Source organism: Artemia sp. Qi Xiang Cuo, chromosome 5, assembly GCF_049724085.1.
Source record: "Artemia sp. Qi Xiang Cuo chromosome 5, ASM4972408v1, whole genome shotgun sequence".
Taxonomy (NCBI): domain Eukaryota; kingdom Metazoa; phylum Arthropoda; class Branchiopoda; order Anostraca; family Artemiidae; genus Artemia; species Artemia sp. Qi Xiang Cuo.
In genome coordinates this window covers 46,827,600-46,852,533 of record NC_142798.1, presented here as the reverse complement: position 1 = coordinate 46,852,533, position 24,934 = coordinate 46,827,600, and the positions used below count along the sequence as shown (strand labels likewise).

The 24,934-nt window shown below is 36.3% G+C and overlaps 2 protein-coding genes across 2 annotated transcripts in view; one reads left to right on the top strand and one right to left on the bottom strand.

Annotated features, from left to right (window-relative positions):
* Git (ARF GTPase-activating protein GIT1) overlaps positions 1 to 24,934 on the bottom strand; it is a 497,129-nt gene that overhangs the window by 91,529 nt on the left and 380,666 nt on the right. The gene's annotated exons all lie outside the window — the stretch shown is intronic.
* The window catches only part of LOC148952195 (very-long-chain (3R)-3-hydroxyacyl-CoA dehydratase hpo-8-like), a 37,804-nt gene that overhangs the window by 7,543 nt on the left and 5,327 nt on the right, over positions 1 to 24,934 (top strand). The gene's annotated exons all lie outside the window — the stretch shown is intronic.

Sequence of the window (24,934 nt, the reverse complement as noted above, 5' to 3'; positions counted from 1 at the left end):
CTCAATATAAATCACTGTGGTACATAAAACCACTGGAGCTTTGCTGGGGCGCGTTAACTATTGTTTTAACCTTCACTTTACACTAAATAATTACATAAAATGAGAAAAAAAAAATAATCTTCAACATTAACAGATAAAATAAATAAGTACACAAAATAACAGCACAAGAGAAAGGACTCAAGTGTTTCATCCCACTAATGCTTCATCGAAATAAAAAAGAAAAAAAGAGAGACTTATCAGCGTTTGAAGCTCTTTCAAAATTCCCATAAATTTGTTTCCACAATAAGCTTTTACTACTATAATGAACCAAAATAATAACTATCATTCCTGAATTGGTATTAACGGAACGTTTTTATTACGAATCTTTTTTTTGGAACGCGTTTTTAAGCTTTTGGTCACTACGGACCGCGGTTTGCTGTGTACTAGGTTGCAATTATTGCTGCAACTATGAAGTTCAAGTGTGTTTGGCCCTGGGCATGGGAATCTTTGCCTGTCATATATATTGTATTTGCCTAGATGCTGCTTTAATGCAATACTATTCCCCACTCCTTTAGAAAAACAATAATTTACCCTTCTGTCTTATTTATTTTAATATATAAGACACTCAAATATATGTATGACAGGTAAGTATATATACAACAGGTAGATCCAAAGAGGATCAACCTCAATTCAAATCAATCCTCCTTAAATCAACAACATAACCAAAAAATACAACTCAGCCCGTTTTGACGGAAGTAGGGTTCAGTTAAATAGGTATGAGTTGCACGTGGGTCAAGTTGCACGTGGGTCAAATTAAACGGCGGTTCAGTTGCATGGGGTTCAGTTCTACGAGGGTTAAGTTATGCGATGGTTCAGTTGCACGGGTGTTGAGTTGCACAAGGATTCAGTTAGACGAGGATTCATTTGTATGGGGCTTCAGTTGAACGGGGGTTTAGTTGCGCGAGCATTGAGATACACGAAGTGCAGTTACACGGAGGTTCAGTTAAACGGGGGTTTAGTTGCACGAGGGGTTATTTGCACGAGGATTCAGTTTCAGGGATTGAGTTGCTTGGGAATCAGTTATACGAGGGTTCAGTTGCAATGGAACCGAAAATTGCAAATTGGAATATTAAAAAGTTAAAAAACAACTATCGTACTCACATTTTGGCTGGTGAAATCAGACGCTTCGATCTGGACTTATTAGGAAATTCAGAAACTCATATCCCTGGGGTAGGAAACATGACATTAGGTGGTATAGAATTTATTTACTCATGCAAGAAGGATGGGATAAATAGACAGGGAGAAGGACTCATGATGCATAAGGAAGCTGCTAATAAGTCTTGTTTAGGCGGTGAAGGTGTTAATAACATAATACTATTTTCTCATTTTATGACTAAAGATTGCAGGGTATCAGTCACAGCTCATAGTAATATATGCCTCTTTAGAACCGACTAGTGGAGATAGTTGTGACTCAGATGAATTTTACTTACAGCTACAGGAAAAAGTGGACAGGGTTCCAGGTAGAAATGCGAGGATCTAATACTCGTATGGTTGAAGATTTTAATGCCATTGTCAGTAGAAATAGGGATTGAGGGTATTCTATCTTAAGTAAATTTGATGTAGGAAAAATTACAGTAATGGTTACAAACTGCTGAGATTTTATAGGTATAAGAATCTAGTCATAAGTGATACAGTATTTTGGTCGTAAAATGACCCATAAGTTAACATGGTATTAGATAAGATAAGATTTTGTTCATTATCAATACACATACAATAATACACTGTGCTAGTCCCCCCAAAGGCTCCTTGGCCTGTAATTAGGGGAGTATATACGGATCACAAACTCAGAGAACAATAGCGAAATAATAGCCAGAGAACAATAAACAAAACAAATCAAACATCAATAAAGCATAACATAATTTATTTCTCTGTATGTTATTCTCAAATCAGTGATCTTCATACTCTTCTACAATCCACTGGTCACAATCAGATTATAGAGAAAAGAAAAACAGAAACGAAAAACAATTAAATGAAAAACTATTGCCACCCATTCAAAACAGAAAGTAAGCCACGAGAAGGATGTGCATAAGGCACGAAAAAAAACACGTATGATCACAGTCACAGAAGAAGATCAAAAAGGAGAAAAAAAGAAAATATAAATAAATACAAATTATAAAGTAAGGTTTATTCAGGAAAAATTAAAAATTTATTCAGGCAAAAGTAAGGAAAATTAATCACATGAAAACAAAAAAAATTATACTAGTCTTTTGAAGGTGCCAAACGAGTGACATTCTCGAGCCGAATCGGGAAGGGTGTTCCGTGCCAAATGACACGCAACAAAAGGATTAAAATCGGATCTTAATCGGCTATTCACATGATATTAAGACAGCTAACCTTATTGATTATGTTATTGGCAATCAAAGATTGGTAGGATTGATACAAGGTACTAGGCTATGTAGGGGTGATGTTGTTGATGTTAAAAGTAAGGATTGCCACACTAGTCTGGGGTTAATCTAAAGCTTAAATTTAGGAAGGGCAAATACCTTCCAGTAAGCTATGACGTTGGTAGACTCCAGGATGAGAATTTGAGAGAATTCTTTTTTAGGAATAGTTGAATACTGAGCTAGAGAGTCTGAAATTTGACAACGTTGAAGATGGGTTGAAGGATTTTAGAAGAACGGTTTTTGAAGTTGCTAACGGTATCTTAAGGAAGGAAGTTAGAGACACGGTTTGGAATAATAGTGAAAATGCTTTATGTTGAATAGAGAGGATTAGGGGCTTTTACTAAAATTATTGGAGTGAGGGATTATATGAAAATAAGAGGAATGTAAAGGCAGTGGAGAGAGAATTAAAATATGAATTAAAGAGGGGTGAAATGGAGGCAATGGACACAATTACTGAAGATCAGGAAGATGCAGCTAGACGGCATAATAGTAAAATATTGTACTGTCATGTTAATAAATTGAGAGGGAATAGTCAATCTGGACGTGTACCAGTTAAAGATAAAAAGGGAGCCACAACTAGTGATAAGGAAAATGTTAAAGAGAGATGGATAGAACATTTTGAGAATTTTCTAAATCATGGGAGTTACAGGGAAAGATTTAAAAAAGAATGAAAAAGTCTGTGACGCTTTTGATGTGAAGGAAGATTTATTCTGTCAAAGAATTAGTGACAGTACTAAAAAATTAAAAAATAATAAGGCCCCAGGTGCTGATAGTGTGGTAAATGAGTTTTTAAATATGATTGTTATGAAGTTAGAGATAAGTTACTGAAGATTATGAATATGACTTTTGAAAAAGGGGAAGTACCTTTGTGATTTTAGGAAAGCTAATTAAACCCCTCTATAAGAAAGGTGATTGATGAGAGTGAGTGTGATAATTAGAGAGACGTTAGCTTTGTTTGTGCAGGAAGTAATTTACTTAGTATGATGGTGCTTTATAGACTTGGAGATGCTCTAGATAAAGTTTTACGAGAAAAACAATGTGGTTTTATGACGGGAGATGACCCGTCGACCAAATACATTAAAGTGAATAATGCTATGTATGAGAATAACATTGCTACAGTTAAGGTAGGAAATAAGGTTAGTAGCTGGTTCCGTATTAAATCAGAAATTAAGCAGGGTTGTTTCCTATCCCTATTTATATGGATCATTTTGATGGACTTTGCCCCAAGGAGCATAGAAAAGGCAATTGGGGGAGTGAAACTCCCCTACACTTAGATTATACTGATGATTTAAGTATCCTAGATGAAAATATTAGCAAAATGAAGGAATTTTTAAAGGTTTTGAGAGTTCAGGATGCAAGAATAGATTGTAAACTAATGTTAAGAAGACTAAGTCGCTAAGACTTGGAGGAAACAAAATTACCGGGCTCTTTTTTATTACCATGTCGTACCGTTACCGACATACAGACTGCTTATTGTACCAATTACCATTTTTAAAACGACTGTGAATATAGTAGTGTTTCTCTGCAGCACTATTAAGGTCTGGGAATGTGTTTCCAAGCTCCTGCCTTTACTTTTTTCTCCTACTTGTAAGGCTTGTAAGGCTTCATGAAAATAAGTCCTATTTAAATAAAAAAAAAGAGATACATTTGGATTGGAATCCAGCTCAGTATATGTATATATGTATATATATATATATATATATATATATATATATATATATATATATATATATATATATATATATTTATATTTATATATATATATATATATATATATATATATATATATATATATATATATATATATATATATATATATATATATATATATATATATGTGTGTGTAGGTACGTCTACCTAGGAAAATAGCGTGAATTTTTGGACAATCGATGGCTTAGTCCCTGATCTTATCAAACAGTTCGTGGTAACGAACTGTAAGTAAGGAGCGACCCGGCTCAATGGTAACCGAAACTCTAAAAAACGGGATTTTGATACCAATAGATACATCAAAAGAATCAGATTTTAATTTTGATTTCAAATATATAAGTTTCATTAAGTTTAATCTTACCCATCAAAAGTTACGGGCCTGAGAAAATTTGGCTGATTTTCGAAAAAAGGGGGAAAGACCCCCTAAAAGCTATAGAACCTTAATGAAAATCACACCATCTTATTCAGCGTATCGGAGAACCCTACTGTAGAGGTTTCAAGCTCCTATCTACAAAAATGTGGAATTTTACATTTTTTACCAGAAGAAAGATCACGGATGCGTGTTTATTTGTTTTTTTGTTTGTTGTTTTTTTTTCCCCCAGGGGTGATCGTATCGACCCAGTGGTCCTAGAATATCGTGGGAGGGCTCATTGGAATGGGAATTTAAAGTTCTAGTGCCTTTTTAAAATGACCAAAAAATGGAGGGCAACTAGGCCCCCTCCCACGCTCATTTTTTTCCCAAAGTCACCCGATCAAAATTTTGAGAGAGCCATTTTTTTCAGCATGGTCGAAAATATGATAACAATGTCTTGGAGGCTGACTAGCTCCCCCCCCGGCCCCAGGGTGAGGGATGAAATTTATGAAATTTAAAAACTGTTAACAGAGAGGCTGGGGGCGGGTGAAGTATACCGACTTTTTCCGAGGTGATTTGGTGGGGGAGGGGGGGGCCGGCGCGGGGCAGGGGATATATGGACGGATCTTTCCATGAAGGAAGTTTTCATGGGGTAAGGGACATTGCTATGACGGGGGCGCCGGATTTCCCAGCATTATTAAAGAAAAAGATCAGGAATTAAATAAAAAAAAACAAGTTTTTCAACTGATCAACTGATTGTGATTAAGCGGTCATTTTTAAAGAACTGGAAAAAAAAATTCGAACTATAGTTTAAAGAGCAGGGTATTGACTAGGGGGCGAACCCCCTAATATACGTGTTAAAAATTCATGAATATAGAAGTAGTAATCTAAGTTATACTTCTACGACTTTATGTTCCTTCCGGTTTTTCTGGTAGGTAATTCTATTCTACAGGGTCATTACATCTTTGCCAAGAGATTTACGCAATTTCTAGTTCATGGTATATACATGTCTTTTTTAGTGATAAACCAAAACCAGCATGTCTTTTTTCGCTGTTATGCAATTACTTTTTGTATATATTCAGGTTTCAAATTAGGTTCTTCAACAGTTTTGAAAAGTTTATTCAACTTAACACTACTGACATTTTTTGTAAACATTTACATAGAAAATGGATAATTCGAGGCAATTTCTGGTGAGTAAAATTTTCTCATTATTATAATATAAAGATATTGTCTTGTCATTAGGTCAAGGAAAAAATTCTTTCCTTACACTATGTGCTTACCTTTTTTAAAAAGTTTCCTTCATCATTAAATATTAAATGATCTATGTATTTCAATTTTAGTAAATATTCAAAAAAAAAGAGAGACATGTTCAGTTTGGTTTTGGTTCATTGTATATGAAAAAATAATATAGAATGGCAGAAAAAACCTCTATGCTAATCGCTTAATTATTTTTACTGCTTAAGACAGACACTAGAACTAAGGGTACTTATGCGCTTAGAAGCCTATTGCTTGGGAGCTGAAACCTCTACATATTTCTCTTATAGGCTGACATATACGGAGCGTTTTTTATCAATAGCAGTGGCCTTTTTATTGTTTTTTTTGGAAAAGTTCTGAGCTTTCGATAGTAACTTTTGAGTTGTAACAAAAACATTGTAAATACAAGGTAGTTAATTCTAAATTTGCTTCCTTTTTTAGCCATTAAATTTGCCTTCCTTTAGTGATGTTTTTGAAGATACTTAACGGCCAGTCTGCGTTGAACAATATCTTACAGAAATTTAATGCGTTCAAACCCTCACCCCCCCCCCATTTCCTCAAAAATAAAATTTGTTAACTGATAACCCTATTTAATAAATAGCATTGTTAGATTAGCTATACTTTTTATTTGACGGCCCTTATTATCTCATAGGGTATTGACTGAGCCATGTCAATTAACTTTTTCACTTCTTAACTTTCTATTTATGTTTAAGTTTGATTGAAATCTGATAGTTTAAAGAGAAAAAAAAGGCTGTTATACCAAGGAGTTTAATAATCTCTGACTAAATTCGAGCCCTAGCCTGTGGGACTCTGACCCCCCTCTTTCCCCCAGAAGTCGTGACTCAAAGACTGAGAAACTATGTGTTAGAAGCTTGACTTGCGCTTTAGTCAAAGTAATAAGTAAATGTCAAAGGGATTTATTCTATTTCAGTGCTTCAAGATTACATACTTTTATTTAGAAGCCTTACCGTTATCCTAAATATAGAATAAATAAAAAATTTTTTTTAACTGAAAGTAAGGAGCAACATTAAAACTTAATAGGAACACAAATTATTATGTATTTGAGGGGAGTTACCCCCTCCTGAATACCTCGCTCTTTACGCTAAAGTTTGACTTTTTTGTTCTAATTATTTAAGAATGACATCTGGAACACATGGGTCTTTTATTTAGAATAATAATCTTTTTTTAATGTTATAAAACAGCTATTGGTTAACGTGTGTGTTTTTGTGGAGGGGAAAAAACCCTGGGGAATAGGGAAGGGAGGGGGGGGGGGGCTAGCTTCCCCCCTAGACCTTCAAATTTGCATTAAATATAGATGAAAAAGCAGTTTATAATAGGCACTCCATCATGCTATCAAAAACCCTGATTTTGAAATCAAGATGTTTTTTACAACAATTGAGATGTCTAAAATAAATTGAATTATTTTCCAAATCTCACAATGCATTTTTTTTTCATGCTAAATTTTTGTCTTTTTTTTAAAGGAAGAAGATACGTGCTATAATGCTCCTCTGGAAAAGAAAGCGAGATGGAGCGAACCTGCATTAATGCAAGCCACAAGGCCATCTATTATCAAATACGCTGGTAGAATTACACATGACCTGGACCAGCCAATGGCCGCGAATCTTTTAATGGCAGGGTCCTCTGACCCTAGTGTTAGCTCCACGCAAGCTGGAAGGAAGTTGAAAAGGGAATTGGCTGCTTCATATAATGCCTTAACCTCAACAGATCAAGATATGGGAGATACTCCCCTTCAAGCAATGCCAAGGAATTATGATGTGTAGACATAAATTTTAAGTGTATATATTTTTTCCTTATTTATTCAAAAAAAAATAGTATAAAATTATCTCAGGCACATAAATTTTTATGATTAAAACTGAAAATTTATTTCTAAACTATTTCATTTTCTTTCATTAACAAAATTAGTGATATATATAGGAAATCTTATAACGCATAAATAGCTTACCACACATTTCTATAAAAAAAAAACCTTACCTTGTAACTTCTAACCAAGACGCATTCTAATGTAATAATTCCAATATTCCTTTTAAACAAAAAAAACAAACTATTTGAAAACAGACTCTTCGCTATTTCACAGTTGACAAATCATTTTTTAAGCTGCTATATATTTTTCACTAAGCCCTTGCGTATATCCGACGCTTATCAAATTATCCCATCGCAACAGCCTGAATTTTAATCCGCTTTGATAGGTATTATTCGAATTTTAAATAGGGTTTCATGTAACAGGATGTCTTTTCGCGATAAGAAGGTCTTTTTAATAATCTCCAATGATACGAAGAAACATTATTTTGGGGCAAATCATTTGAAGCAATTATTTTTTCGTTGAAAAGATGCATTCGAGAAAAGAATTTGAGACTGTTCTATTTGAATAGTGTTGTGAAGTCCTCTATCCCAACTCGAAAGGGTATCGATCCTCCTACCTCGAAGGAAGCTCCCGGTTCCCAAGGGTCCTCCCCGGGAGGGGTTGGGAGGAGGGGGGGACCATCCAACATTTTAATTGCACTTTAATTGTTGATATGGATGGAGAAAAAAGTTCTTCTCTCTTGCAATCATTTATTTAGCCCAGGTCAGCTACATCCACAAGTTCAAACAAATCCGTTGGCAAAAGACAGAGGAAAATTCGAATTATTGAGAAAGTAACACCACCAACCACCGACATATGAGAATCATATCCGTTAACTGAAACTGAGGAGCAAGTGTTCATACAGCATACCGCGTCAGTTGAACGATGGTCAAATTTCATTGAGAATTATATTGAAGAGGGTCAAACACTCGAATTGGACTCATATTTCGCGTTTTTATTTTAAAAAATTTGATTAATAAAACCATTAATTTTTTTTATCAGTCTCTGGTTCTAACTAATCCTTCTAAGAATAAGACTGCATTTTCCCGACTAAAAAAAAACAATAAAAAATATATTTTTTAAAATGTTTAGTTTACATTATGAAAGACATAAAGCATTGTAACTTTTTTTTTCTTCTTATTTTAATTGTTCAGGTGGCGGTGGGACAATGACTATGAGAAATTGACAAAGTTTATTAACTATATAAAAAAAAATAATGGTTATTTTACATAACAAATAAAACTTTTTTTTCTGAGGATTAAAGATAAAGCCCCACCAGTGACACCATTGAGCGATGAATCAAGTATATTTATAGAACCCATTCTGTCACCACCAGCAGAGTTCAGGGATGAACCTACACTAGTTCTAGAGAATATGGAGTGGCATGGGGGGTTCCTTAATGATGTTTTTGGGGAAATGACCAGCCTGGAGGATTTAACTTGCGATATTTACATGCTTGAGGACCCGGAATGGGCGGACAGTTTTATGCATAACCATTTAGGCGACGGTACTAATGCATCTGAACCGGGTCCTCATAACGAAATTCCATCAGAGGACAATACAGGCTGGCTCAACCAATTGTCCCCAAACACCTTGGAATATGTACTAGGGGGCCACATGCCACATCCCTCCAATGTGATTGAACAGTCTGGGAGTGGTGGTGTTATTGACACTTCCCTGTCACCCTCCTCCATCAGTCCACGTAATGGTATAGATAGTGGTAGTAATGCAACAGCAGCTCACTCTTTAGGGGACATTTTTAATGAGAACTTTACAATTAGGGAATTGAGTCATGAAAAAACAGGGACAGGACATGAAAATACTGCTACATTTCCGGACTTGATTGATTTTTATCTTTTATAATCTGCTGTAAGTCATTTACAAACATATAGGGTAGATTTTAGCCCCCTGAAGGAAAACGCGAGTCCTATTTTAAAAAACCCTGTGAAATTTTTCCAGAACCATATTGACAAAATTTAAGTAAAAAGTTATATTCAGATTCTGACAGGAGGGGATCAGGATGGGCTAACAGCATCGGTGACTCAAAAATTTTATTTACAAAAGGCAAATACTAGAGGCAATTTTTATTTTCATTTTTTAACAAACAACCAGACTTTTTATCTGTGTCTAAACAATTTTGAAGACAATTTTTTCAACCGGCTAAATACAATATTTTGAACCTCGGATACGTTTCATGAGACGGGTAGTGTACCCAACATTTTATACATTGAACGCATGGATCTGAATCTCTGTAAAAAAAACTTTATTTTAAGGGGTGGGGGAAATCTAAGAATAAAATGCCACCCTGAATTGTCAGCTACCAAAGGGGATTAAGGCTTCAATTTTGACACTGGACTTCAATATTTTAAATTCGCATTTTTAGTGGCAGCTCGTAATACATTGAAAGATGATTCATCAATGAAAAATGTTGACAGACTTGCTGGCAATGTTGTAAAAATTTTCCAGAAATTAAATTTTTTTTTTATTGTGTGAATGAATCGAGGTTCATTTAAATAAATAAGAATATTTTAGACAGAAATTTAAAATCTTGGGGTGGGGGTGGTTGTTCTCCAGTATGACACTGAATTTCTATAAGGGGGAAAAAACCGAATTAAAAAGGGGTTTCGTACTCAATGAGGACACTAATGAAAGATAATGTAAAAAATTGGGTATCGGTTCTCTACAAACCTTCTACAAATATAAATTCCTATGGTCATTTTTTTCCTATTACAGCGATAAGTCTACCCCTCTGTCAAGGCGTGCGAAAAGGTGAACGTTTCTATTATCCCATTGGTCTCTCCTCAGTTAGAACCGAATAAACATTCTCACACCACACCGAATCTTGCAAACTTCACGGAGATCAGAGACTTGAAATGCCGGTAGAAGTCGAAGATATTTTACAATTTAAAAAATTCCAAAATTACCTCCTACAATTTGATAAAGTGTCTTAAGATTGTGAAACAAGACTGGTTGAGGAATCAGGCCCATCAAGGCCAAATATAGTCAAGAAACACAAACTAGGTGCGTGTTCCAATGCCCACGCCCGTCGCGACTGCAACAATGAAATGCAAATGGAAGATTTTTTTTACTATCAACGAGGAGAATAGTATGGAAAAGTTGTTGATTTCTTTAAGAAAAACTGCAAGCACTGCACGTTTACGATTACGGCATATCAAGTATCCAAAGAAATTGTCAGATAAGGAACGACTGGCGCTGGGAAAGGGAACTATTTTATGGGTGTTTAAGGATGCCCTTGCCCCAAAAGACGCGGTCCAGGACCACAATCACCCTATTGACCCCAATTCAACGGGAAAAAGTAACTTTCGTGGGTGGGCTCACAATTCGTGTAATTTAAAAATTAAACAACAACTTTTTCTACCAGTTTTTATACATAACTCTAACTACAATCTGAAGTATGTGCTACCAGCGATGGCACATCTTCAAAGAAATGGAACAATAGATGATGCATGGGTGATAGACAGCTTTACGTACAATATCATACCTAAATCATCGGAAAATTAGCTTGTTTGTAATTTATGTGGAAACTTGTTGAAACCGGCGTTGATCACATGAATGAATGTTGATTTTTAGAGACCTACAATTTTTTTCATCCATTAGTGAGCAAATTAATTCTGTTGAAGAAAAACAATGACTGTTGTCACTCTGCTCTCCTTCACACGCAACAATCTTTAAATAAGGTCTATTAGTTGTTGGCAGTAAAGGAAATCTCTTATTTTTAGTATTACGGTTCAATTTCAAGATTCACCGAGGAAGCAATTCCTCCAATTGAATAGCTTTACGACAGTCTTCACGATCGTAGTTGGACCCCCTAGGAATACAGTTTTGCTAAAAAAGTTTGGGCAGAGGGAGGGTGTTAAAATGGGTTTGACTACTGCAAGCTTTATTTGTCGAGTGATGTTTTAACCCTGTTAGACATTATGTGTAAAAATACGGATAAAATCTATGAGGAATTTAATCTTGATTTGGGTTATTATTTTTCTTCGCCTCATCTAGTGATGGACCTCATCCTGAAAATTAGTGGGGAAAAATCGGGCTAATCACTGACATTGATCAGCACCTGGTCATCAAGAGATCACGTAGGGGGGGGTTTGTTTTTCACAGAGATCTGTTCATGGACACCGATCAACAGGAGGAGGATACGGGGACAAAATCAGATTCAGTTTTCCTCGTAATCAAACCTATCCACCCGCCGAGCACGTTTCATTATGTGATACCATGTGTCGAATATAAATGGCTCAATGACCCTTAATCTCCCCATTTCCCCAACATTAACAGCGTTGAGGAGAATGGGCCGGTTGGATGGTTTTTATAAATTGATGGAGAGATACCTGTCGAACTTCCCGATTCAGTAAAGGATTTTATTTTCCCGTGCATAAATATACCTGTGATTATGGACTTTTTGAGCCCCCACAATAGTCTTTCAGTCTAGGTGGACGGATTGCATTGGACACCTTCAAAACAAAACTTATTGCTGACCTTCTTCCGAAAAAAAACAGAGTTTTGCATTATGTAGCGTTAAAATGGAAGTGCAACAACGGTTTCAACGTCACAAAGATTCGCTAAGAATCCGATTGTAATCGAAAACCAGATTTGAAAATATATATTGACACTTTTTTCAGCAAACACTCTAAAGTACAGACAAAGGCTGAAAAAGAAACTGATTGAGTCATTGTGAATCCGGCTTATAGTAAAACACTTGAGAGTGTTGGCAATATGAATAGTTGTGACAGTGTGACCGATCCAGAACAATGTGCTCGAATTATTGCCAATCCCAATCTTACGTCTTTCACAATTATTGACTCGGACATGGTACTTTTGAATAGGAAAAAAAGGCGTATAGTTCTGAATGAAAATATTACTGCAGGCAGTGCTGTCTTGAAAATCTCTAAAACGCTCAGGTTGGAATTCTACTACAATGTGGCTAGGGTACAGTGGCCGGAAAAGGGGCAAGTAGAGGTCTGCTACGGTGATACGGATTCACTGCTGCTCAAAGTAAAAACACCAAATCTAATTGATGATTTGGCGCACGGTGAAATTATCAGCTCACGGATGGACTACACCAATTGGAGTAGTGGTCTTTACCCTGAGCTAGTGAAACTTCGGGCGTCCAATCAGCTTTTATTTTAAAATCTGAAACCAGTAGCGACTTGATTTCCCGTGGTATGTTTGTCGGTCCGAAGGCGTACTTTATACAGACACACGATGATGAAATCAAGAAACGTTGCAAAGGAGTACCCACGCGCTATGTGGACAAGAATTTCAATATGGAAAGTTATAGGAATTGTATTGTTCAAAATAAAATTCCACGAGCAAAATTGTTGGCAATACGTTCATTGAAGTACTGGAACTATACTTTAAATGTAGAAAAAATAGCCATGAGTACCATTTCAGAGAAGGTTTATGTTTGTCAAGATGGTGTGGCCACCATCCCCCTTTGACACTATTTAACTTCAGACAGGGCCGAATATATTGCCCACAGGGAAAGTCTCGTTTTAAATAAAGTCCTGTAAATTATTACCTAAAAACCTTTGGGGGGGGCTTCGCGGCGGGGGGGGGGGGGGGGGCTCGCGGCCCGGGGGGGGGGGCGGCCGCCGCCAGCGCGGGGGCGCACCGCCACCAAAGTTATCTTTTTTTTTGGACTTAGAGCAGATTTTTTGTAAATGTTTCAAGTGTTCTCTCTCTAATTTAATGTTGTATTTTTTTCTGTAAACAAAAAAAAAAGAAGTGTTTTTTCTCTGTATCCCCATGTAAATGTTGTATTTATTATAAATAAATTTAAAAAAGTGTTTTTTTTCAATGTATTGTTACTTTTTTATATGCATATAATAAAAGAAAAAAAATATGATTCTTTATTCGTCTTCGTCTTTGTCTTCTTGAAGAACAGAGTAGTAGTAGGGAAATTGTATAATCATTAGACAATTAGTTTCTACAGTTAGTTGTACATGTGAACTGTTGAAAGAAAAATGTATCAATTTAAAACACCGTTCAGATCGTTTCTGTGTGGGCCCTCAATGTCGGGCAAAACAACACTCTTAACTAAAATAATTAAAAATTGTGATAAAATGTTGGCGGAAAAGCCAAAAAAAAATATACTATTACTATAGTATTTTGCAGGAGGCATACAATAAAATAAAAGCAATTGCTGCTGCCATGGGATTGGTGCAAATACAGTTCATACAGGGACTTGATGATTTCAACATTATTGAAACAAACTCTTGGCTGATCATTGATAATCCGGCTGAATATATTGAACAATGGTCCACGCATATGCTACATTTGTTCACTGTTCCCTCTCATCATGAACGGATTTCCATTACTCTGTTTATACACAATCTCTTTCATCAGAGCAAATTTAAGCAAAAACTTGCTTTGAACTGAACCTACTATATCATCTACAGAGTTGTTCGTGATTCTCGCTCCCGAATAACTCTCAATAAACAAATACATCCAGGTGTACCGAAATTTCTGCTTTCAGCATACAATTAGGCACCTAATAAAAACAATAGTTATATCCTATGGGATCTTAATCAAAATACACCCGAGGATCTGCGTGTAGTCACAGATGTTTTCGAGAATGAATTGACTACATGCCGTTCCTAGAATGATTAAAAGACCTATGATTTGATATACTATGATTGAAGAATTCGAATGAAATGGTATATTTGTTTTCGGTTAAAAGCCATTCAAAGCCTCTGCTTAGGCAGGCAATCAGCACATCCGACCCTGACGAAAATTTCATTAATCTAATATCTGAACTTTGTTTAAATTTGACAAGGGGTTTGGATCAACTACCAGATGTAGCTAAACGGCAAGAAAAGAAATATTATTCCAGTTTATTTACATGAACCTCTAAAAAGAAAGGAAAGATTTTAAAAAGGAAACAACCTCTTCAGACAGGCGGTAGCTTTTTCACACTATTACTACCAATAATTGCAGGACTTATAAACAGGTTACTATAGTGATATTGGCAAGACTCTATAAATTGTCTACAATAGAACTCGCTCTCTCACCCGTCGAACACTTTGAGGACAATCTGAGTAAATTCCTCGAAAATGAAACTATTGAGGATGATAAAAAACTGATTTTACTTCAAGATGCACTTCGCCGAGTGGACAAACACTATCGATCGAAGCCCACTGCTGATCCCAAAAAAGAATCATCTTCTCAAGAATCACCTACTGTTGGAAAACACTTAAAGAAGAGGATTTGTATTAATTTTTTTTTAAAATTGGAAATATAAGGCACTAATAATATCGTGAAAAACGAACACGACTCCCAACTTATCTCCTTGAAAATGGTCAAATTCAAGTTGAGAGCAATGGTGAAAGGATTATAATTCAAGGCAAGAGCTATAATCTACTCGATTTTATGTATGACATGGTTACAAATCGTAAAGGACTATTATTATTTGACAATCGTATATACAACTTTCTAAGTATACTAAACTTCCAAAAAAGTATTATTGTAAGTTTACAAATTCTAAAAAAATTAGATGAAAACGCATCATCATCATCAACAATAAAAGATGAGTTTGAAACAGAAGAAGGAGATTTTAAATAAATGTAGGAAACTACTAGCACACAACTGATAGCTAGACAAAAGCGAAGACGTATCAGGTCAACGTCCCCACCAGCAGCCCGTATACAAAAGGGTAGCGGACATTACACAACGTGTTTAGGTTCAAAATGGCTGAAGTTCTGAAAGGTGTTTATGAAAAGATTGGCGAGGCAGGGAGTTTAATGTTCTCCAAAAAACTCTCCAAAGTCACGGGTGTTCGCACTAAAAGTGTACAAGACTATCTACAAAATGAACCAAGTTACAACCTGCATAGAAATCATAGACTTCGTGCCAATCAATATCGAAAAACTAAAGCCTTTTACCCATTGCATAGGTTTTCGAAGATAAGTTTCGAACTTTCGAAGATAGAACTTTCGAAGATAGGTTCTCAATGGCCGGGCCAGGACAGAATCTAGGGAGGAAACGTCTGGAATTTTGAAATTTTTCGTATTATAATTTTAAAAACTTTTCTGATAAACGAGCTCTAGCCATAAAAAAGTCCGGGCCCGGCCATTGAGAACCTATCTTCGAAAGTTCTTACACCGGAAGAAATCCATATCTTGTCTAAGGGACCAAAATTTTGCTTGCCTCATCCACGAGTAAATTTCTCAGAGATAGTATCCAGTGTGGAGGCGGGTATATTTGGCTCAAGAGGTATGGTGGAAAATCCCGATTTACTTCGAGGGGAGGTTGTTAAGAATCTTCTTAACTTCACTCCTTATTCCTCAAATTCAGAAACTCGGGAAACACAAATTCTGGTAAATTTAAAAAGACCCAGACATCATTATCACCAGGGCTGACAAAGGGAATAAAATTGTTATCCTTGATAAAATTTCATACAATAAAAAAGTTATAGATATTTTGTCCGACACTCACACTTATAAAAGTATAGAGTCAGATCCAACCGACAAATTCAGCCGTGAAGTACGAAAAGAGTTGGGAAATTTACAAAAAGAAAGACTCGTTACTCCAAAAACGTACAAAATGATTTACCCTAAAGGATGCTCCACTCCTAAATTCTATGGCCTCCAAAAAATACACAAAGATGGAGTTGATTTGCACCTAATTGTGGCCTCCTATAGTTCGCCAGCTTCCAGACTGTGAAAATGGTCAGCCACAATTTTTTGTCCTCTTGTGTCGACGCAATCTTTTTACATTAAAGATTCAGTACACATCGTGAAAAAATTAAAAAATCTTGATATAAGAAAAGATACAGTTTTGGCCAGTTTTGATGCCATGTCGATGTATACTTCTTGTGATAATACAACATGTGAATTTGCCCTTCAAAAGAAACTACAAGATAATATTGTCCGGGTGGATTACAAAACATTGGATATTGAAACTATTATGCGACTTGTCCGCCATTGCAATAGATATTCCTTATATTTTCGGTACGAAAATCAATTTTTCACCCAAACAAATGGCCTCCCTGTGGGTAAAAGCCTTTTACCTTTTTTGGTCACTTTTTACATGGACCTTATTGAAACCTCCGCTTTGAATACTTTTCCTCTGAAACACTACTTCTGGGGTCGGTTTGTCGATGATGTGATCACTGTCTGGAATCACGGAGAGATAGAACTTAACGCTTTTTTACTTCATCTTAATAGTTTCGATTCCAACCTTCAGTTCACCTTGGAACTAGAAGATAATCATAAACTGCCTTTTTTAGACGTCTTAATCTTCAACAAAGCTCTCAGCCTTGAATATTCAATTTATAGAAAACCTAGAAATAATCATAGTTATTTGCATTTCTGTTCCAACCACCCTCATTGTGTAAAAAGAGGATTAGTTATATCTTTAGTTGATCGCATCATGAGAATTTGTTCAAAGGCTCATATAATCAAAAAATTAAATTATCTGAAGGACATTTTGTTTTGCAATGGATATCCCATTAAGTAACTGGAATCCATCATAGAAAAAAAGACAAAAAAAGGCAGAAAAAGATTTATCATCTCCACAACCTCCAATAAATATCATCCTTTTAGTGGGTGATGCGAAAGTTTTTACTGTTTTGCCCTATTATCGCAAATTAGGTGACAAATTGCAAAGAATACTTAAAAAACATAACTTCAATTTTACCTTAAAAAATTCTAATAAAATAGAGAACTATTTTAACAGTGGTAAAGATAAAACGAGCCCTATTTTGGGCAGTGGTGTGTATAGGGTTTCATGTTCTTGCGGCTGTTTCTATGTTGGAAGAACCCATCAACACTTGAGGAAGAGATTGTAGGAACACAGGTCCTCAATCGACAAAGCGATGGAGCTATGCCAAAGGCCTGAGACTTTTCATTCCGCCTTGGCTCAGCATGTGTATGACAACCCGCACCATTTCGTTTTATTCGATAACACCTCCATTATTGCCCCTGTTACAGGTCTCATTCAAGTTTTCAGGGAGGCAGTTGAGATAAAAAAGTACATTCACCAAAAGGTTGCTCTCAATAAAAACACGGGAGAAACCTATTTAAGCCCCATTTATAATGAACTAATAAATTCTGATCGTTTTTACTTAAATATTAAAAAGAATCACATTTTGCAACCTAACCTAGTCTCTGATGATGTTTTGCCTGGAAGGCGTTTAGCTTTTAAAAATGCTTTGTATAAATTAAAAAATTGAATTCCCATGTATTTTTTCATTCAGTTACCCTTTCGCCGTTACATGGAAAGGGTCTTCAAATTTTAGTTACGCTTCGTTTCAAGGTTTGAATTTTTTTTTTTCTCTTTATAGTATCCATGGAGTTTTATTAGTAATTTTGATGTTATTATCCTGCACTGAGGACGGTCAAGCGGAGGTCTTGACCGAAATATTTGCATTTTAGTTCATATGTTTCACTGGCTTGTATAATCCTCGTTTTTCTCTTTTTTTATTATTGTTTCGTTGTATCATGATTAGCCAGTGTGGTCTTAGAAATTATATGTGTCATACTCCACGAATACAGGATTCAAATGTTTTAGCCTGCATGGTAGTTCACTCACTTTTACATCATCTTTGGATTCATACTAAATATGCCATATGCTGTTCTTATAATTTAAATGGGAAGTCTGCATCCAATTTTCTTCTGTTTGATTTATTAAATGCACTTTTGAGCGAAATAATTATAATTACCATCATTAGTCCAAAGGAGAATTTAGCTACTGCTTTTTTTTTTTTTAATACTGATTGTACATGACAGTGCAAAATTTATGGGTTTTTCAGTTGCAAATTTCTATTTCGTTTACATTTTTTTTTTTTTTTTTTTTTGTAACGAAAATGCAACATCTAAAGTTAGAATGCAGGGACATGCCTAGCTAGGACGTTTGGGCACCATATCCTTTCCTTCCACGTGAAAGCAGAGGCGGTTCTAAACCTTTAGTTTGGTAGCCCGACCCTGTAAAAATAAAAGGGAGTTTATGTCTGTCAGTTTGCTAAGCCCTTCTAAATGAAATCTAAATGGCTACTCGTAGACAAAAGGAAAATTTTGGAATCAGAACGATGTCAGGATTAAAAATCTACTCATCCATGGAGCAAGGGTTCCGAGGGGGGAGGGAGGCATTGTCCATCTTCCTGTGAAATAAAGTCCATTAAAAAGTATAAAAATAGGAAAATGAGAAATATTCCCATTATAATTTCTTAAAAACAATGTCGCCCCTCCCCCTAGTGGCACCATTATATTTTGAAAAATACTTTTTTTGTATTTTCATTGAAAAATGCTCTTTTTGGTATTTTCATTGGAAAAACCGTATAAAAACATAGTTGTCTCATTAGATTTTGAAAAATACATTTTTACCCCCTCCCCCTCTCCAACGTCTCCATGAGTTGCCCGTTTCCCTGGAGATTTTAGAGTGGCGCTCATGCCTGGATATCAAATGCCCCGGGGGCTCCCTTCGTATATCTTATAGAATTTCAAATATTTCCATGGGGTTTTTCATAAAGTTTCCAGTCAAAGCCGTTTCGCCAAACACAAATTCAACTTAGTATTAATACCTTCGACAGAACTATTATTTGTTTTCTTTCAGCTAAGCTCTAATTTTAGAAATTGCCAAATTTTACTACCCCTTCATGCCTGAATTTAAATTTTGGCACTGGTCTCATGGCGTTTGAAGTTATGGCTATTTAGTTTTTCAAGCAAAAGCAGTTTGTCACTTCGGTCATTCCTGTGGCAAAAGTCTAATAGATGGCTCCGGATTAGAGATCTGTTCTTTATATAGATAGTGCAGAAGTTCCACTTTTCCATTCTTCATTATTCCTACGACTTACTTATTTTTAGTTCTTCCTTACCAAAGGAATTAAATCAGAAATTTACACGATTAACATAAAGTGTCTTCTATGTGTTATTATTATTAATTTTTCTAGCCACTTAACGAAACTCAAAGAAGGCTTTCAATTTCCAATCGCTTGACAAGCAAGCCCTCCCTCTTGTGCCTCCTCGTTCCACAGGTGCTCTACACCCCATGTTCAAAATTTCCAGATAGCAATTTTTCTCAAAATACTTGGAAGGTTCTCAGAATGTTTTTTTTTTCAAAATAGAAGCATCCGAGGATCAGAAGACCCGCGCACCTCTAGGGGCAAGAGTTCTAAATTAGGGCAAGTTTCCCTTTGTTCATTGATAGGTTCCATTGTAGAAAAAAAGACAGGCGTTGTCGATCTTGGGTCTTTGATCAGCTTGAAAAATTCAGGGTTCGTTCCTTGGGCCAATGGGACATCAAATTTTTGTCGGGAAATGGGTCCTAAAAATGAATCCAAAAAAGTTTTTCTCTCTGATTGGCTTGAAACTTACACGCGTAACTCTTGGTCAAGAGAACCCTAATATAAAACAAAATCTTTGATTTGGGATATGGTGCCCCTAAAATTGGCCCCAAAAAGGGCCGAATTTTCGTTTTTCTGACGGACTTGGAACTTACATCCTTAAGTCCTTTGACGAAGGGGCCCCAATACGCAAGGAAAAACATTGGTCTAGCCAAAATTGACACTCAAGAAAGGGCGAGCGAAAATTTTTTTTTTTTTTTTGTTCAGACAATTTTTTTTTGTTGGTGGTGGCTTTTGTAACAGCCATCTTTAGCAATTGAAGGAATAGGACATTAACCCCCTCAGTGATTATAATCTGTTAGTCCTTGGGCCACGGAGACCCTAATGCACAAAAAAGAGAAGATTGACACAAATGACATTGATTTGATCGAATATTGGTCCTACAAAAGGTCAAAAAGCTTTTTTTTCGAACTGGTTATAACTTCTGTAATTTGTATTGGAAAGTCCCTGGGTCAGTCATAAATCTTTGAAAACCTTTTATTTGGGGTCTCCAATTGCCTTCAAATGGCTCTTAGAACTCATAGACTATTTAATTTACTCTTATTCCATGCCTATCTACCTTAGTCCTGTCCTGTCCTAGGATGGATAAATAATAGACTATCTATCAACAAGTGAAATGACATCATTTTTATACAATTCTGAAAAGGATTATGCCAGGTTTGCCTCTCACTCATAATACCTCTCTTGAATGTTTCTCCAATTATCCATGGCTCTCAACTTTTTTTTTTTTTTTATCACAGTTCACCAAGTGGAATTTAATTCAAAAATCAACTTATGTTCAAGCAGTTCGTCTGTAAACGGGGCTAAAAAAAGGGTGAGAAAAAACTTTCCTTTTCCAAACGGCTTTGAACTTAGATCCGTTAAATCCTGATCCAAAGAGAACCTAATGTACAAAAAAAAGATTTAAGGCTACGAGTTCATTGATAATGGGCTGTAATGCTGTTCTTTTTTATATTTTTTTTTTTTTTTTTTTTTTTTAATCGGCTTGAACTTACATATTTAAATCGTTGGGTCAAGTGAACCCTGACGTACTGAAAAGAGCCAAAACAAATTTTGCCTTGACCAGAAATGGGGTCCAAAAACTTTTTTGCGAACAGCTTGAAAAGTGCATTTGTAAGTCCCTGAACCTCCCTCAGAATGGGCAAAAAAAGCTATGTTCTGGCCTGCTTAAAGCACTCAAAGATCATTCTCTGGGCCAATGAAGCCTCAGATATTTTGGCTGATGGGGAGAGTACTAGGAGTCTGAAAAAGGGCCGTAAAAATGTTTGTCTGATCGGTAAGAAACTTACATCTGCAATTCCCTGAGACAACGTAGTCCTAATGTACAAAATACTTATTGAGTTGGGGTAAATTTTCCATCAAAAAGGGGGAAATTTTTTTTTTATAACCTTCAAACTTAGGTGCTTAAGTTCTTGAGTATAAAGAACCCCAACGGGGAAAAACATGAACAAAAATATCGGTTTGCTCGAAAATAGGGCTTAGAATCGGATCAAAACATATTTTTTTTGACTAGCTTGAAACTTTCATCTGTAGCTGACAAGGCCAGGGTAACATGTGGTACAAAAAATTAATCAGGTTGGGGATACGGATCCTCCAAAATCGTTCGTGAAAGGGGGCTCAAAAATTGTATTTTCAATCGGTTTGAAACTTATTTCTTTAAAACTCTGATCGGTTTGAAACTTAAACATGTTTAAAACTCAAACTTTGAAAACATCTGTAAGTCCATGGAACAAGCCGCTCTACTGTAAAGAAAATTAGGTTGATTGGAATTCCCCCTCCCACCTCAAAAATAGATCCCGAAAAAAGGCCAAAAAGCTTTTCTTCTAATCGGCTTGAAACTTATGATCTTAAGTCCTTAGGCCAAGGGAACCCCAATACAAAAAAAAAACAATCAACAACTATTGGTTTGCCGAAAAATAGAGCCGAAAAACAATTCTTTCTGACCGACTTCAACTTTGATCTGTAAGCCCCCGGGGAAGGGGAATCCAGACATATAAAAACATAGGCTGGGGACACTGCCCCCAAGAAGCTAAGCCTGAAAACCGCCTAACAAATTGTTTTTTTCAGTCGACTTAAAACTGACATCTATAAGTCCTTAAGCGGGGCTCCCACGGCGTCAATAAAGTTAATAAGGCTGTCCCCAAAGTTAATAAACCGTTTTCCTCTTATAACTTTATTGACTTTATGGTTGTCGGAAAGAAGTTAAACTTTATTTAACTTTTTCAATAAGGTCCGGAAAGTTTAGCCAATAGGAGAAGACTTGTGGAAAATTTCAATTCAGCTAAAAGAAACTAGCCTAATTAGATAGCCAGTCTTGAACTTTTTTCTCTAATCTGTGGAACACTGAAGCAGAAGACTTGCTTATTTCACTAGTGAGAAATAAACCTTTAATACGCAGTTCCTCACAAGGGGAACATAAGGACAGAATTTGTGTTGAAAATGCATTCAAGGAAATGAGTGAAGTAATGTGTCAAGAATTGGGTCCTCATTTTTATCTGCGAGCCTTCTTTTTAAATTTTAAAGTAAAAACAACATCTAACTTAAGACTAACTTATTAAATTGAAAAAGTTATCAAAAACTAATGTCAGATATATTCAAAAATGAACGTGTCAATAATTCAAATTAATTGCTTCAAAAATTTTCCATAAAGTCAGGAAGGTAAAATTCATGTGTGAGCGCGACGAACTTTACGGTATGTAACTTTGCGGAATACTTTGTTAACTTTATTGACGCCGTGGGAGCCCCGCTTTAGGCCAAGAAGACCCCACTCCGCGAAAAAAATAGTTTTCCCGAAAACGGGGGTAAAATTTTCTTTTTCCTAAATAGCTTGAAACCTACACTCTTAAGTCCCATGTCGAACCTTAATGCAAGGCAAATTGCATTAGGGGAAGGTTGGTGGCACAAAACTTCCCCCCTCCGTGGAACATGGGTCAAGCAAGTCTGTTTTCCGGTCAGCTTAAAACTTATCAAATTTTTGATCGGATGTCCTTGGGGGAAAAAGAGAGGTGGGACAGGGACCAGTTGCCCTCCAATATTTTTGTCATTTAAAAAGGACACTAGAATTTTTGGTTTCCGTTCGAATGAGCCCTCTCCCGACCTTCTAGAACCATACTCGATAGGATCGCCCGTGGAAAAAAAAATAATAAATACGCATCTGCGATCTTTCTTCTGGCAAAAAAAAAAACCTTTACAGCAGGGATCTCAGATATGTTGAATCTGATGATGCGATTCTTATTATTGCTTTACTTTTTGGGGTTGTTTCCCTCCTCATTCGAAAGCGGGGTAAATTTTCTCAGGCTCATAGCTTCTGATGGGCAACATTAAACTTGATAAATTTTGTATATTTGGAATTAGCATAAGAAGCAAACTCTTTTGATGTATCAATTGTTATCAAAAAACATTTTTTCCTGAGTTTCGGTTATTGTTGGACCGAATTGCTCCTTACTTATAGTTCGCTACCACTATTTGTTTGAAATATAACAACTATTGATGTTTTATATGTATTTGATGGCGAACACGATTCATTTTATGTTCGTCACCGACTTCATGCCGCGTAAACATTTTATTGATAATTACTCTACTATGTCATTGCGTTGTTCATTATTTATAATCGTTGCATCAATTGCATGAAGACCAATTTTCCTGCCATAGAATGTATCAGAAAAAGAAGGTGTACCGATTGACACTAGTGGACAATCCCTCGTCCCTGAAGAGGAACAAGCTTTACAACTCTTGCTTACCAGTCACTCTTTGTGATGGAGGAGAAATTTCCCTCACGCCAAATTCCATGTGAATAAGGGCATTTTAGCGCGGAAGATGGTTGGGACTCAGAAGCGGTGAATGCCCTTGGAAATGCATCTGCTCTTTTCCTTTGGCTTATAATTACTTACTCCGTAAGTTTCAAGTAGATTCGAGGTTGGAAGAGGGAAATGTGCCTTTGAGAATTATCATTCTCATATCGATTTCAAGCGGATTACTCAAACCAAAACGGCTGTCTACCTATCTGCAGGAACGTGGCGATGGGTGATGGTCTTGGAGGGCCCAAGTATTTCTGATCATACAGATAGAAAAATACGTAGGGTAAAAAGGGAGGTGTGTTCGTGGGGGGGGGGGGCATGTGGCTATCTTGTGCCTGAGTTAGTAGAGATTGAAGATCAATGCACGTTTTGATTCAAATAGGATGCAGCATCCGTAGAGTTCTACTTCAAAGTTGAAATTAGGACTGGCAGGGACTCAAGGTGCAGCTATCCTACTTTTATTTCTCCATACAGATTAGATCTATATGATCCATACAGATCATACAGATTTAAATAAACTATATGTGTTTCTCCTTTTCATAAAGGGCTAAGAGGCCTTCAGTCCACTTTTTCCTCAAATGATATCGACTGAAAATTATTCCAGGTATTTTATTTAGACACAATGTACTATGAGCATCTTTCTACTAAAAAGGTGGAGATTGAGAATGATGGGGTGTTCCAGAACGGTCACAGGTCTACTTTCATTCTCCGGTCGTACATATGAAAAATTACTTGTATGATCCTGGTTCAGAAACGTGCAGCTTGCCGACCTTTGTAGTAAAAACTGGCGGATGGGCTTGGGAGTGTTTTTGGAAAAGTATGACCCCAATTTTTTTATCGTCTGATCATATAGATGGAAATTCTTAAGTGATTCTGCTCAAGAAAGGTGCAGCATGCCTTCCTTTGTGCTGAAAGTTGACGGCAGGAGGGTGGGATTGCATTCGAAGGCCTCATGCTAGCTTTGGTTCTTCACACGTACGAATCAAAAACACTTGGGTAATTCTGGTTCAAACAAGGTGCAACATGCGAATCTTCTTGCTACGAAGCTGGCATTGGGAGGGTCGGGTGGATATTAGAGGCTCTACCGCCTACTTTATGCTTTTAATAATATAGATTGAGAACCCCTGCATTACCGCGCTTCAAATAAGGTGGAACATACCTGTTTTTGTGCAAAGATAC